Source organism: Oreochromis aureus, linkage group 3 (assembly GCF_013358895.1).
Source record: "Oreochromis aureus strain Israel breed Guangdong linkage group 3, ZZ_aureus, whole genome shotgun sequence".
NCBI classification, from domain to species: domain Eukaryota; kingdom Metazoa; phylum Chordata; class Actinopteri; order Cichliformes; family Cichlidae; genus Oreochromis; species Oreochromis aureus.
In genome coordinates, this window is record NC_052944.1 from 70,424,853 (window position 1) to 70,440,382 (window position 15,530).

The 15,530-nt window shown below is 41.6% G+C and overlaps 1 long non-coding RNA gene and 1 pseudogene across 1 annotated transcript; both read left to right on the forward strand.

Moving 5' to 3' along the window:
• Nucleotides 1-504: 504 nt before the first annotated feature.
• Nucleotides 505-2,089, forward strand: LOC120434243 (annotated as a pseudogene).
• A 424-nt stretch (nt 2,090-2,513) lies between these two features.
• Nucleotides 2,514-3,176, forward strand: LOC120436378. Its single transcript, XR_005610367.1, has 3 exons — nt 2,514-2,551; nt 2,701-2,775; nt 2,997-3,176. It is a non-coding gene; the product is annotated as an uncharacterized LOC120436378 (long non-coding RNA).
• The last annotated feature ends 12,354 nt before the right edge of the window (nt 3,177-15,530 follow it).

The window sequence follows — 15,530 nt, forward strand, 5'->3', positions numbered from 1 at the left end:
AATCAGAACAGAGACTTTTTGTCTCATCATAATTCATCACACACTCATCTTTGACTGTTTGTGTTTATGTATCAGCTTGTATGTATCAGTCCCCCCACCTGTGCTTGAACCAATAGCAAAGCTGGTGCTCAGAGGAAGAGGGTGGGCTTTACTTGGTGTCAGAGACAGAAATGAAAAAAAGCTGAAATGAGTGAGAAGGACGATGAAGGAAACATCTGTGCTGTGTCTGCTCTGTAAGTAGAATCTCTGTGTTTGTTTGAATTCTTGTACTTTGACTGTCTGCTCTCCTGATAACTGATGATGGAGGAGAAGACATGAAAAACAAATCAGGCTGAATTCAAGTTCAAAACACCACGAGGACCAACTGCAGGTCTGAACTGACTCTACACTGTGTTTGTGTTCAGACTTTAAGCCAGAGCCAGACATCGTCTACTCTTCCCTGAAGTAGTCCAACCACTGACGTCCAGCTGCTGGTCTCTAACTGGCCACCCAGTCAAGTACAAAATGTTAAAAATTACCAGGTCATTGTACTCAATCTCAGGAACCATTATTCCATCCATAACGGAACAACCAGTCAAGAGCTTGGGGAAACTCTTTGACTCCAGCCTGAAAGACTCTACTGCCATTCAGAAGGCAAATGAGGAGCTGGGAGCGTGGCTCATTAAGGTGGATAAGTCCGGCCTGCCTGGAAGATTTAAAGCCTGGATCTACCAGCATTCCATCCTGCCCCGAATCCTGTGGCCCTTGCTAGTCTATACAGTTTCAATAACTACTGTGGAATCCCTGGAAAGGAAGATCAGTGGCTTTCTTCGTAAGTGGCTGGGACTTCCCCGCAGTCTCACCAGCGCTGCCTTGTATGGGGCAAGCAACAGCTTGCAGTTACCCTTCAGTGGCCTCACAGAAGAGTTCAAGGTGGCTCGCACACGAGAAGCCCTACAGTACAGAGATTCTAAAGACTGCAAGGTGGCATCAGGAGGTATTGAGGTAAGGACAGGAAGAAAGTGGAAGGCTGAGAAGGCAGTTGAGGTGGCAGAGTCACGCCTAAGGCAGAAAACACTGGTGGGGGTCTTAGCAACAGGGGGAGCAGGCTTGGGGTACTTCCCAAAGGCCCAGGTCAGCAGGGCACAGGGGAAGGAGAGACACCAGCTACTCCAGGAAGAGGTCCGAGCAGGTGTGGAGGAGGAGCGAGTAAGTAGAGCTGTAGGCCTTAAGCAGCAGGGAGCATGGACAAGGTGGGAGAGCACCTTGCAGCGCAAGGTCACCTGGGCAAACATCATGCAGGCAGACTTCCACCGGATCCGATTCCTAGCGCAGGCAGTATACGACACTCTGCCAAGCCCAGCAAACCTCCATCTGTGGGGGAAGAGCGAGACACCTGTCTGTCCCCTGTGCTCTGGAAGAGGGACCCTAGAACACCTCCTTAGCAGCTGCCCAAGGGCCCTGGCCGATGGTCGGTATCGTTGGCGGCACGACCAGGTGCTCAGAGTAGTTGCTGAAAAGATTGCCTCAGCAATCAGCACCAGCAAGCATCATCATGCTCCGAGGAAGGCAATTTCTTTCATTAAGGCTGGAGAGAAACCCCAGGTGCGCCCACATTTAACAACCGGCCTCCTCAACACAGCCTCTGATTGGCAGCTACAGGCTGACTTGGGTAAGCAGCTAAAGTTCCCTCAGAACATTGCAAAAACATCCCTCCGGCCAGACATGATAATTATTTCTGAGACCTCAAAACAGCTGATCATGCTGGAACTCACAGTGCCTTGGGAAGAGCGGATCGAGGAGGCCAATGAAAGGAAACGAGGAAAGTACCAGGAACTAGTGCAGGAGTGCAGGGGAAGGGGCTGGAAGACTTTCTATGAGCCCATAGAAGTGGGTTGTAGGGGCTTTGCAGGACGATCACTCTGCAAAGTCCTAGGCCGGCTGGGCGTGGCTGGGGTAGCCAAGAAGAGGGCCATCCAGGTTGTGAGTGAAGCGGCAGAGAAAGCCACAAGGTGGCTGTGGATCAAGAGGGCTGATCCGTGGGTAGCTACTGGTACGCAAGTCGGGGCCTGATCACCCCCGGCTGGGTCGCCTGGGCGAGGGTGTATGATGTTGTGAGACCCAAAACACCTGATGACCCCAGGATACATCACTGAAGATGCGTACCAGTGCATCCAGGAGATGTGTCTTTATAGTACAATTATCTACAATTAATTCAGTTATTATTGATTATGTCATGGCTCACAGACAGACTCATGGGCAGACTGTGTTCTGGTCAGGGAAAAAGGTGACAGTTTATTTACAAGAAGGTGAAGCACAGTGCTACTAACATGTACAGAGAGTTTGGAAATGGTCCAGGGCTCCAGAGGGGTAAGAGGGAAGGGAATCCACACACACTTTCCTCTTCAGTAAAATCACTGCCACTCCTCTTCTGCACACACTCACTATAAATGCCAGCAAAGCCACTTTACTTTGCGCTTTTATTTTGAAAAGTACCTTAGCACTTCCTCTTTTATTGTGTCATACTTCCTGTTCTGTTCTCAGTGAAACGACACAAACACGTTGCTTCAGAGTGAGTAAAAAAGTTTATTTTTTGAAAATACTCATGCAAAACTATGTATTTCATATATCTGTCACATGCAATAACTTTGAAAGTTTACACAATGTGGTTGAATTCGTTTTTTATTGTGTATGCATGTCATTTGTTTGTGGTGTGGAAAGACTGGCTAAGAGATGGGCATGGAGGAGGTTGGCTAGCTGGTTCAGCATGATTAGCACCCTTGGAAGCAGAAAGAGGTTGGTTTAATGATTGCGAATGATTGTTTATGTATTTAAGAGACAGAAAGGTTGTCGTTAATTCATTTTATTAAATGCTGTAACATAAATAGTTTAAAAACTATTGATTTATGTCAATGTCACTATTTGAGTTAATCAAAATAATTTTCTATAGTAAAATGTGAACATTTCTGCACTTTCTACTTAAATGTTTAATGGTATTTGTTTGTGCATCTTTATAGTTTTCACGGTGCCATATTGTCGGTGGTTTAAAGAGGAGAGAATAAAGTTGCATCAGCCGAAGCTCTCTGCATCACGTGTGGTAATTCCAAGTGGACAGCTACACTCACTCCTCTTCAGCCACTCTCTTCCTGATCTCCACTCAAGTTGCCACACACAGGAATCACAGGGAAGGGTCTTTAACCAGGTCTGGGAAAATCTACACACAGAGAACACAGGTTAATCCAACAGGCGAGTGCACAAAGAAAGATTTCCAAGAGCATAGAGTAGGAACACGAGAGGTTCAACATTCCAGCGACAAAGTGCTCTGTGCCGCAATGTTAAATAGTTACAGAGAACCCCAGGTAGATCAGCAACAGGTGGTGGCAATCACAGGTGCGTGGGCCAAGAGTGAGAGCCCATAACGAGCTCCGCCCAGGCAGGCAGGAGAGAGGGGGAGTGTCCAAATTAATTGGCTGCCTCCTCCTGAGGGCGTATTTGTAGGCCGATTACGTCACAGCGACACGCCGAAGGCTGTCCAAATTCGTAGACTCCTCCGAATGCAGCCGACAAATGCATCTTCCTTTTCCCCAAATTTGAAGGATGGGTTGGGTGTGTCCTTCGTGGCCCACCATATCCCAGAATTCATAGCGTGGCCCAGCCAATTCCAGTTTTCAACAATGGTGGCTACTAATAGGTTTTTAATATTACTCTTATTAATCTTTCTGGGTCACAAAATAAACTTTTAACATATTTTCAGGCAAGAATGTGGGTGTGTAAACTTCAAATATCTGCTCGGTTTATCAAGACATCACATATTTGTAAAAGTGCTTCGAAGTTTTCGGAGACGTCTGTTACCCACCAGCTCGATAGCTAGCAGGGAGCTCGAGGGTCACTAGAACCGCCGAGAATGGCAAACTCCTGACACATCATTTTCAGATCACCGCAGTCTTTCGCTACTCAGGTTAAACATAATATATAAGTCACTTAGACAACCTAAAAATGTTATTGTTTGGCTTTTTTCAGTGTTTTATTTGTTCGTGAGTAAATCGGTTTGGCTCAGATTAAAGTTCTAGTTTTCACACAGCTGAATAAACGTCAAACAGAAAACTGATTAAGCAGAAGTGTGAGATGGTCGAGAATTTACACCAGTGTCCTGTTATATTTTAGATAGCAAGGAGCAGACGGCCGAGTTTATTAAACTCCACCGAGACAGCGGTGACGCAAATCTGAAGGCTAGACAGCCGTTTACTTCCAGCCTACCCGACCTTCTGAGGACCCGGCCCACGTAGACCCATGTAGAAGGCCGGATCCTCAGGAAGATGCAGCCCATGAATTTGGACACGACCAGGGAGAGAGAGCAAAACATAAACAAAACCTGTAGCCATCATGAGTGACACAGGGACCATAACAGATTATTAGTGTGTGCTACATATAATTCAGCAGTTTTTATTTCATTTGTTCAGTGTGACACCATGTGTGATGTTTTTAAAATGTTCACTTGAATAGTGCTCATTTTTAAAATGGAGTTTCATGGAGTTTCATGACACTGTCAAAATTATAATGTGATAATAAAACAGCAACAGTCATGTTATTTTTTACCATCAGTGTTCATTTACAATTAAGTTCACATTTTTACCTGTTTATTTAAAAAAATAGATATGTAATTTTCTGATATTGCTCTTTAGTTGTAAACTTTAAATTACTTCTAAAATGTATTCCACTACAGATTACTGAATACATGCACCAAAATGTATTTTGTAACGTATTCTGTTACGTTACTCAATGAGAGTAACGTATTCTGAATACTTTGGATTCCTTATTATTTTGTCATGCTTTTTACAACTACGTGAATGTAGCAATCACATCCTGCAAATTGTTGTTTATTTTTCTCTACCATTTGGCTTTTAAGCCCAAATCTCTTTGAACAGACAATATATTTACTGCAAAGACTTATGTTAACGTAAGTTAACATAAGATGTTAACATAAGATAAGGTGTTAGCCTTCAGAAATAGTAATAAATTACACAGCAGTAGTACATCGAAGGTACTGAAGTGGGACATAACTCAGGTAGCTACCACAACTTAAAAAAGGTAGTTGCAGTAGGCTAATCTGGAAGTATAGAACTTACTTTCAGATGTTTCTGAGAGCAGCTTGGTTGATGGCAAACATAGTTTGCATTGCACGGGCAGATTTTGCCCTTTAAATGTGAAGTAGTGTCAGAATTTCCAAGTAAGAAATGCATTGCTGCCTGTTTACTACTGGCTCTGATGTGCTGGCTCCAGGTCCATTGTGTAATTGATGCCACCAACATTAAAAGGATGCTCACATTAGAGCCTCTTATTGTGTGTTTTCTTTGGGTCAGAATCAGAATCAGAGAAACTTAATCCCAGAGGGAAAGTGAGTATAGGGCTTTGGAGTTGACGTCATGCCGCAATGCATTGTGGGAGCACGGCACCATTTTAGCAGGCCACGAATCAGAACAAACACACTGTGTTGGAAGGAAGATTGCTATGAACCATACTTAAAAGCAGCTCAAAAGAAAAAGGACGTTATAGAGACAGATTGCGTCCGGATGCAAAAATTGTTACTCAAAAAAACAAAAACAAAAAAAACAGGCAGATTTAGAATATAACATGCAGTGTTCTATAGATGGATACATAAAAAGATAAAAAATTACATGTATGTGCTAACTTTCTAAACACTTTATTTGTTACATTTATGATAAATGGATTTGAAAGTAGATAAAACACATCTGTGTCGGCCTTGGCTCATAGTTCTTGTCATTAAATGAACTTCGTGTGTATTTCAGGTACTGCACTCTCAAAGACTGAATGAACCAGCATTGCAGGGTCATTGTGAGCATCACAGGGAAGGTTGAAGCCGCCCACTGCAGCTGTATAACCGCAGTCGTGGAGACCTGCAGCCATGTCCCTGCTCTTCTGTTCAAAGTAGAAGCAACAGTGAGGATCTGTGGCACAAGGACTGTTACAGATGAACCTGCATACTGGGTTTTGCTGGGTAATATGACCAAGAAACAGCCAGAGGTTGGCCATAAGATAGACTTCTCCTCTTCAGCTGCCTAAAAAAAGGCTCTTGATCAAAACATAAACAGTGACAGGTAAAAGAAGCCATCCTCAAAAAAGAAAAATTCCACCTGCTACTGTGGAGTTATCTCAACTGATGGGAAAATATTTCTCCAAGCATAGTTCTGTTATGAATAACCCATAATGTTTTATTTAGTGGGCCATGTAAATAATTTACATTTACTTAATATGTACTTACTAAGTACCACTGTTCAAAAGTTGAATAAAGAAACAAACAAATATTTGCCTTTTTTTTTTAAAATAAAACCACTTTGTAGAACATCACATCAGTTACAATGTAGAATCCATGTCGTTTATAATTTACAAATGACAAAATGTTCACATAAAATCATGACAGCATTTAAATAATATCACCCACTACTAGCATTCTGTAATTTACTGTCTCTTTTGCTACATTATACAGCACAAGACTTTTAAGACTATTTAACAAGAGCATTTTCCCCAGTTTAACTACAACACTGGGGCAAATGTTCACCATAATACAGCAAACCTTCACCATCTTATCCAGGAGGGTCACCTCTTCACCCTCACATGGAAGAAGTAATCTGATTGGCATGGTGATATGTAGCATGTAGTTTGAAGCAGGGATTTCATAGCGCCCCATGTGTAGTGTTAGAACCCAGTCATGATTTGTTTCATTCATTTCATCGGCTGGTTTGCTGCAATAATGAAAAACAATTAGCAACTCTGAATTGCCTGAATGAAAATGTCTGGAGCACACCAACAGATATCTGGGGATGGTAGAGAACTGGATATCAGCTCGTCTCACAGCTGCTATCCAGGCTAGATGCCTTCTTTTGGTAACATCCGCTACATGAAGTCCCATGAGAATAAAAAGGGAGCCCATTTTCCACCTTATTCCCTTCCCGATCGTGCGATCTAACATTACAACCGACAACACAGCAAGTGCGAACCATTGCTGATGCTTTCGCTTCTTTAGCCCTTTGTTTGGCCTGCTAAAAGGGCGCCTCGGCGGCCACGCCCCCTCCTGTGACATCACGCTCCAAAGCCCATTTAAAAATAAGGGGGGGGGGGAGATCACAGGTCAGACCCGGACTCAAATCAGCCGCTTTCACCCATGCACCTTATGGTTGGCTGCTCATACAACCGAGCTAAACTTGCGCTCAAATGCACTTAATTACCAAAATTGGAGAAGGAATAGAGAGGAGAATGTCTAACATACGAAACAGGTAATGACCGCTGTGTATTCCATTTATTTCAACAAAGTAACTGTATTCTGATGATCACCTTTTTTAAATGGTAACTGTAACGGAATACAGTTACTCATATTTTGTATTTTAAATACGTAATGCTGGTACTGGTATTCTGGTACTCCCCAACACTGGATGCCTTGAAGTGATTGTTGTAGTGATTTGGTGCTATATAAATAAAATAAAATTGAACTGATATTGAATATTGATACTATCAAATTGAAAAATCTATTTCACTGGGACAATTAGAAGCCACCAACAAATGGCATACATACAATGATGCAGCTTTTAGTGTGGTTCTGTGTTGTCATTGTGTTTTATTTACTTTTTCTCTAGGAAAAGATTCTAAATACTTTTAGCTAGTGGTAAATGTGTTTTTGGTATGTTTGGTAATATTGTATATAAAGCCAATATTTTACATATCTTCAGGTGAAGATATGTTGTGGGAGGCTGTCAGTGTATACAAAATAGGTACATTTTTAGTCTGGTTCATTTTGTCTTGTTAAATAGTCGAGGTAAATGTTTTGTGTGTGTGGGCCTGTAAAGGTCACCGCATGCCACTAGCATTTCTGTCTTTGCTTACTCACCACAGAGGCCTTTTTCTGTACTCACTTTTTCTGAATTTCTGGTCTTGTATGTGAAGCAGCTTTCAGTAACTGTTTTTATTGAAAGCATTGTAAGACAATGTTCACTAGAGTGTGTTTGTAGTTATATTTTCAAATGATGTTATCTTTGGACAATCCAAAAATGGTAGTTCTCCACCACTGTCTTTGAGCCACTACAAAAAACCCCTGCTCAGAGGAAGAGGGCGGGCTTTACTTGGTGTCAGTGAGAGAAATGAAAAAAAGCTGAAATGAGTGAGAAGGACGATGAAGGAAACATCTGTGCTGTGTCTGCTCTGTAAGTAGAATCTCTGTGTTTGTTTGAATTCTTGTACTTTGACTGTCTGCTCTCCTGATAACTGATGATGGAGGAGAAGACATGAAAAACAAATCAGGCTGAATTCAAGTTCAAAACACCACGAGGACCAACTGCAGGTCTGAACTGACTCTTTATCTTTGCTCAGGAGTCGAGGAAACACAGCAGGCAGTGAAAAGCTCAAATCATTCACTCATTATATCAACACAGCTGCACAGTGGACACATGACTTTACAGGGTTATTTTTAAAAAGTGGATATTTTGTGTATACTCATAGTGTAGTTAGTTGCAAATTCTGCAATTAGGCCTCTGCATTTAATCCATTCAAACAGTGAAGAAGTGGGCAGCCACCAATACAGCACATGGGGAGCAGTGGGTACAGACGATACCTTGCTCAGGGATACCTCAGGGTAGCTGTTCAGTGAACCCCGACCTTCGGATCATGGGGCAAGCACTCTACCTTCTGAGCTTTCTGTGCTCGAAGGTTTGCCATTAGTTGTATAGGTGATAGTTTTACATTGTGGTATTTAACAGATTGGCTTGACAAGTGAATAATTCCTAGCTCCCTGGGAAGTTAAAAAAATTCTTTGAGCTTTCATTAGGAAGGACATCTTTACCAAATAAAAAATGTGGAGGTACCTGCTGTGGTGACCTCTTCTGAATAAAGGAGCAGCCAGAAGTTTAATCTGCAGTGGATACAGCTGATTTTCCAGCATGCTTGCTGTGTAGATTTCCTCCGAGATGTATCAAAGAGAGTCGCATGTCCAAATGATATAGAAACATGTTTTTGGTAGCAAATGTGCAGATATACCAAAAGACAGACGAGTTTGTGTGTTTGTCAGCTGTTTGTGTGGAGTTGTTCTTTATGTTCACCTCAAATCAACCTGAGTGTCATTTCTCTTTAGTTCTGATCTCACTGCTGAGCTGCACAACAAACCAAGGTCAGTAACCTTCTTCTGTCACAGTTTAAACCTGAGAAATGCTCACTGATATGACCTGATTGGGTTCATGTTTCAGAATGGATCTCAGCTTTATATATGAATTAATTATTCTGCAAAGCAATTATTTCAATTTGGCATCATATTTGTAAAAAATCATCAGTTTTTCATTTTAACCCTCACAGCTCGTCTGACTGTGAGTCCCAGCAGCTCTCAGTTCTTTAAAGGAGACTTTGTGTCTCTGAGCTGTGAGGAGGACGACAGCTCTGCTGGATGGACTCTGAGGAGAAACACAAGCAAACAGCAGAGGACTCAGTGTGGAGATGGATGGGGAACATCAGTTAACTCTTCCTGTGACATCAGTTACATCGTTGAACAAGACAGTGGAGTTTACTGGTGTGAGTCCAGAGAGGGTCCCATCAGTAACATGGTTAACCTGACAGTCACTGGTAAGCTGAGTGTGTGGAGTTAGTGTTGATGAAGCTGTGTGTAAATGGATGAAATGCTGTAGTTTGTCTCTGTGTTGAGGTGGATCAGTGATCCTGCAGAGTCCTGTCCTCCCTGTGATGGAGGGAGATGACGTCACTCTGCTCTGTAAAACAAAGACCACTCCCTCCAACCTCCCAGCTGCTTTCTATAAAGATGGCTCCCTCATCAGGAAGCAGCCTACAGGTCACATGACCATCCAGCATGTTTCCAGGTCTGATGAAGGCCTCTACAAGTGTGACATCAGCGGTCATGGAGAGTCTCCATCCAGCTGGATCACTGTCACAGGTGACACACTCACCTGTCTGTGTTTCTGCAGCTTTCAACATTCACAATGTGACGACAACTTAATGACTGTGTTTGCTTTATTTTAGACAAACACACCACCACACCTCCACCTACATCCACCTCTCCTCCTGGTTCCACCTCCATCACTCTTCCTACATCACTCTTTTATCCTGTAATTCCTGTGTTGTCATCAGTTTGTGTTGTGGTTCTACTGGTGTTACTGGTTCTGCTGGTAAGACTATGTCGTCACAGGAAACCTGAAGGTCAGTTTCTTTAGATTAATTTTTTTTCTATAATATTTACAGTAAATAACTTCACTGTTGCATTTCAGCATATCACGATATGGCAGTAGAAGATGGCATCACAGAGAGTGAAATCAAAATATCAAACAGTCAAGCAGAAGGAACACAAGAAAGCACAGGTAATAATGATGCTCGTTTCTGTTGGGTTTTTTTCTTTTGCAAACAACAGCCCTGATGTGACCCATTGGTTGTGATGCCAGCAAAGCAGCAAAGGACCAGAGCTTGTCATGGGATAATAGGGATTTACATCAATGTTTGGGACTGTAGGTTTATATTGCTAACTTCTAATTATTAGACAATGCATTTCAGGTTATTTTAGGGAGTACCAAGTAGTTTAATGAAGTACTTTCTTCAGTGAGCACTTAAGTAACCTAGTACACTACCTTGAACATAAGTAATGTAGGATATGTAATAAATTACTTTCTGATTGACCCAAAAAGTATCCACAACAGCAGGTCTGAGACCTCTGAAGTGCCACCAACAGGACATCCGTCTCGGCTGAAAGTATTCTCCAAATACCAAAAAAAAAAATACATAAACTAACTGGGCTAACTATCTTGCACACTTTTATCCCAGAGGATATAGAGCCTGTCCAGTTTTCCATGACCAGGATGTAGGCTGAACTGTTTTTTGTTTTATCCAAGGTTTGATTAATGGGTGGACTTGTCAGTATTCCTAGCATTGATCTTCTTAGGGAGGGTAAGGAATGTGAGCCTCCTGAAAATAAAATACACTCTGTGTCTTTGGATTTGAAACATGAGATCATCACCTAATGCTGCTAATTCAACTGTTCCCGAGGACTTTGGTTCAAATCACCAGTTTTCTTTTAACCTCATTTGGCCTTAACAAAATTTACAGACTTTTAGTCCATTTTTGGCCCAGAGAACATCGGCAGTGCTGTAGAGGAGCAATAACTCCAAAATTTCAATAAATCCAAAATGCAGCTCAGATTAGACACAGATTCAGTTTCAGGTGAATAATTTATACCACTGCCAATTTACAGCAAAAGTCACTTCAAGGTCAGTTTGCTACCTTGTGCTCCTCAGTGCACGCACAACTTTTTAGCAGGATTAGCAGGATACACTTGAGAGTTTAAATCAACAGAACAAACTTCCTTTGACACAGTTCTTTGTGTCTTTTCAGACTTCTTAAAGTTCTGCATTTAAAACCACAGCAGCAGCTTCCTGTTTTTGATTTCAGTTAGCTACAGTCTGTTGCCTATTCTCACCACAGAGTGCCCTGCTTTAGCTAACAATAGCGTTCATGACGAGAAAGTGTTTGCTTTGTCCTCCGTGGTAAAGTGCATCAGCCTGCATCAAAAAGGGCTTTGTGGTCGTCCATGTTCTCCTTTCACACGAACACCCACCAGTTCTTTGCTGGTTCACAGCTACGATCTTAAGAAGTGGAAAAAAACCCCTTTTGAAAACCTGCTGCTATTTATAAAAGTTATACAAAGATCATTATTTAATATTTTCATAAAGCTACATAAGCATCAATAACATTTTTTCCTTTTTTTTTCTTTTTTTTTCTTTATTTTGCAGAGGATGATTCAGCTTTAGTTTACTCAATAGTGAGAAAAAAACCTGGCAGTTATGGACAAACGACCATCAGTCCAAAGACGACCACAGGTACAGCTTTTCTTTATCTTCATCTTTAGGCAGACATTTCATTTCCTGTCATACAGCTCATGTTCCAGAGGTAAATGCTCACACTGAAAACGACCAAAGTTTCTAATAATGGCATCAGTTCATGTGCAATGCATGTGAGTCAAAAGCTCAGGTAGAGGGTGATGGTTTTTATAGTTCTTTCATTTAATTTGAAAAAGAACATACCTATTACAGTTTCTATTTATGCTTCCACTCTTCTTCCTGCCGAAGTGCAAATTAAGAGCACTCATTAGTAGAATACGGTCCTTATTATTTAACTTCGTCCATTTGTCCAATCTGGCCAGCTGCCACCTGCTGTGAGTGAACGGCGTGTGAAACATCCACATTCATGAATATTTGGCTGAAGTCCCAGTTATGAGTACCATTGAGATATTTGAATTAAGCGTAACAATGCTTTTTAGGAAGAATGCGCTTTTGCACTCACAATAGCAAACTCAAATAAGGAAGTACAGCATTTGCACGACAGATTCACATTGTGATTTGCAGCTGATGTGGTTTCCAGCAAAGTCAGGACTGTGTGTGAGGGACAGAATCATGTTTCCTTCCGTTTGATCTGTTTGTGTTCACACTTTAAACCAGAGTCAGACGTTATCTACGCTTCAGTGAAGTGATGCGAAATTGAAAACTACTTTGGATGGACTTCATCAACCACCAGTCCAACCACTGATGCACACTGCTCGTCTCTCACTGCTCCCTGCAGCATCTCAGACCACAGTACCTCCACTTGATTTCCATATGTTTCCTGTGTTTTTGTCACTTTAAAACCACATCCTATTTTCAAAATTGTATCTTCCTCCATAATCTTCAGGAACAATATAAATATTTAGTTATGTATTTATGTCCTCAATAACTTTAGTGATATTTATATTTCTTTGTGTTTGATGTTCAGTTTTATGAAGATCAATAAAGTTTTGATCTTATTTTGGTTTTCTCACCTGGTTAAGTGGGTTTCACGAAAATTTCACATGAAAAAGTTGACTTCATTCCGGCTAAGTGACAGATGCCTGCCTTCAGTGGAAAAAAAAAAAACAATGCAGACTAAAACCAGCATGGCCTTAGCTGTAATCTTCAAAGAAATGCTTCAATACAGGATGTGTGTGTTTAAGACTATTTCACCCAGAAACCAACCAGCACAGCTAACATTGCAAAAGTCCTGAAAATTTTCTTGTAGCAGCTTCTCAAGAGAGAGCTGAAAATGTTTCAGTTTCTGATAAAATGCAGAACAAATGACTCAGACTGGACCTTGCTCTGGATAATGGCCCCTAAACCAGTAAAGAGATCGGTCTGATAACCTAAGTGTAGCTTGGAATGGGCATGATTTACATTTAAAGTCTTCTCCCATCCACTGGTATAAATGGGTGTTACATCTGCTTTGTGAATGACAAGTTTGACCTCTAAAAGTTGTCTGCTGGTTGGGTATGACTTAGTTTTTAGGGTCAGGTTGCATTTTACTTAGAACCTAAATATAAATTTCAGAAGCTATCACAGTTCTGTTATAAAATATTCATTTGAATAAGACAAATCCATTAAACTCTCATAAATGGATAGGTGAGGACAGTTCATTGGCAATCGAGTGGATATCTGCAGAAGTTACTTCAGCAAAGTGGAGGATCTTAGGATCCCCCGGAAGAACCTGGAAATTTTTCGGAGCAACCCAACTATCTCTCCCAGTTCGATTCTAAGGGTAGTTACACATTCCACACACCCATGTAGCATTGACTACTTGGATGCCCGGACAAAACACAAGGAGAACAATGAGAAAACCCAATTGTCTGTCAAGAGACAAAATAGAAGATGGACCTAGCAAACAGATTCATAAGAGAAATCAATTGCGAATGGTCTAAAATAACAACTTTCCATAGTCTGCGTATAGGTTTGGTGGAAAAAACAGATGCAAACTTGCACGAGCGCTAGCGGGTTAGACAAAGAGATTACTTGGTTAAGCACAAAAGTGCTATTGATCTGAACTCTGCAGCTGTATAGGAAAGCTATACTCGTCTCACTGTGGGAGACTCATTTCACTAGCACAGAGCCCACAAGAAAACCAAATGAAAAATACATCCAGATGTCAGTGAGAGGGCTGCTTAGAGAAGCTTCAAGGAGAGTCTGTGCACCCCTACAGAACCCTCTGAGAGGCAACACAGCCTTTGAGTTGAGCACATGCAGCCGTCTCATATATGCTGAGGGGAGCAGCTGCTTTCCAAGACATGCCTCAGAAGACAACTGGGAAAAGGAAATCCACTAGCTGGTTAAAAAACTGTTCCTCTTGAGGAAATCAATATGGCGATCTTGGAACACACAACATGCACCTGACCCAAAGAAAGTGTGTTTAAGAACTGCCTTATGCTTGTGAATGAGTTATAGAGGCTTATGGTGATAGTGTGGAAGCCTCAGACCATACCATAATCATGGTGCAAAATGGTTGACACCTTAATTTCAAGGGAACAAAACTCCAGAGACTTTATTCAGTTTAGAGGCATTTCCTTGCTGAACATGTAGGGAAAAAAATTCAGTTTCTCCATCTTGGATAAATGTATGACCAGCTGACAAGCTGTCAGAAAGCAGGCATCCTGGAATATCCTGGCTCCATGGAATAATCTGCAGTGATCTGGGAGTTAATCCAGACAGCGAAGTGCAGCAAAGCAGATCTGTATGCTGCTTGGTTAGACCTTGCCTTTGGCTCTATCCTCCATTAGCACATCAGGTATAAACTTGATGATTTCCACCATGTATTTTGAACCTGTTACCAAACTGCTGTAATAACCTGCTCATCTACTGCACAATCTGGGAACTTACCACACCTCGACAGAGACTCACAAGAAGATGATGATAAAGATTTTATATGATGCTCTTCTTCTTTGTCTTCTTTCAGGTGCTCCTTTTAGCAGTCACCACAGCAGATCAACCGTCTGCATGCCTTCCTTTACTTTCCATTAATTTTCTATGCATATTCCTCTTTTCCCCCTGCCTTGCAGCTTTATATTCAAAATTCTTCATCCTGTATATCTACTCTCCATCCTCTGCAGATGTTTAGACCATCTGTGGTCTGCAGATGCTACCTCTGCTGAAGCTACAGTCGGTATTATATAGTGTTCAGATTCAGACCATCTAAGTCATTTAGACTCTTTTTCTCCAATTAATCTTTCTGAGTTAACTTCAATAATTAATTCCTCCAAACCATCAACGTGTCTTTTAGACCCCATTCCTACAAAACTGCTCAAAGAAGTCCTGCCATTAATTAATTCTTCGATCTTAAATATGATCAACCTATCTCTAATAATCGGCTATGTACCACAGGCCTTCAAGGTGGCTGTAGTTAAACCTTTACTCAAAAACCCTTCTCTAGACCCAGCTGTCTTAGCTAATTATAGGCCAATCTCCAACCTTCCTTTCATATCAAAAATCCTTGAAAGAGTAGTTGTCAAACAGCTAACAGATCATCTGCAGAGGAATGGCTTATTTGAAGAGTTTCAGTCAGGTTTCAGAGCTCATCACAGCACAGAAACAGCTTTAGTGAAGGTTACAAATGATCTTCTTATGGCCTCTGACAGTGGACTCATCTCTGTGCTTGTCCTGCTAGACCTCAGTGCAGCGTTCGATACTGTCGACCATAATATCCTATTAGAGCGATTAGAACAT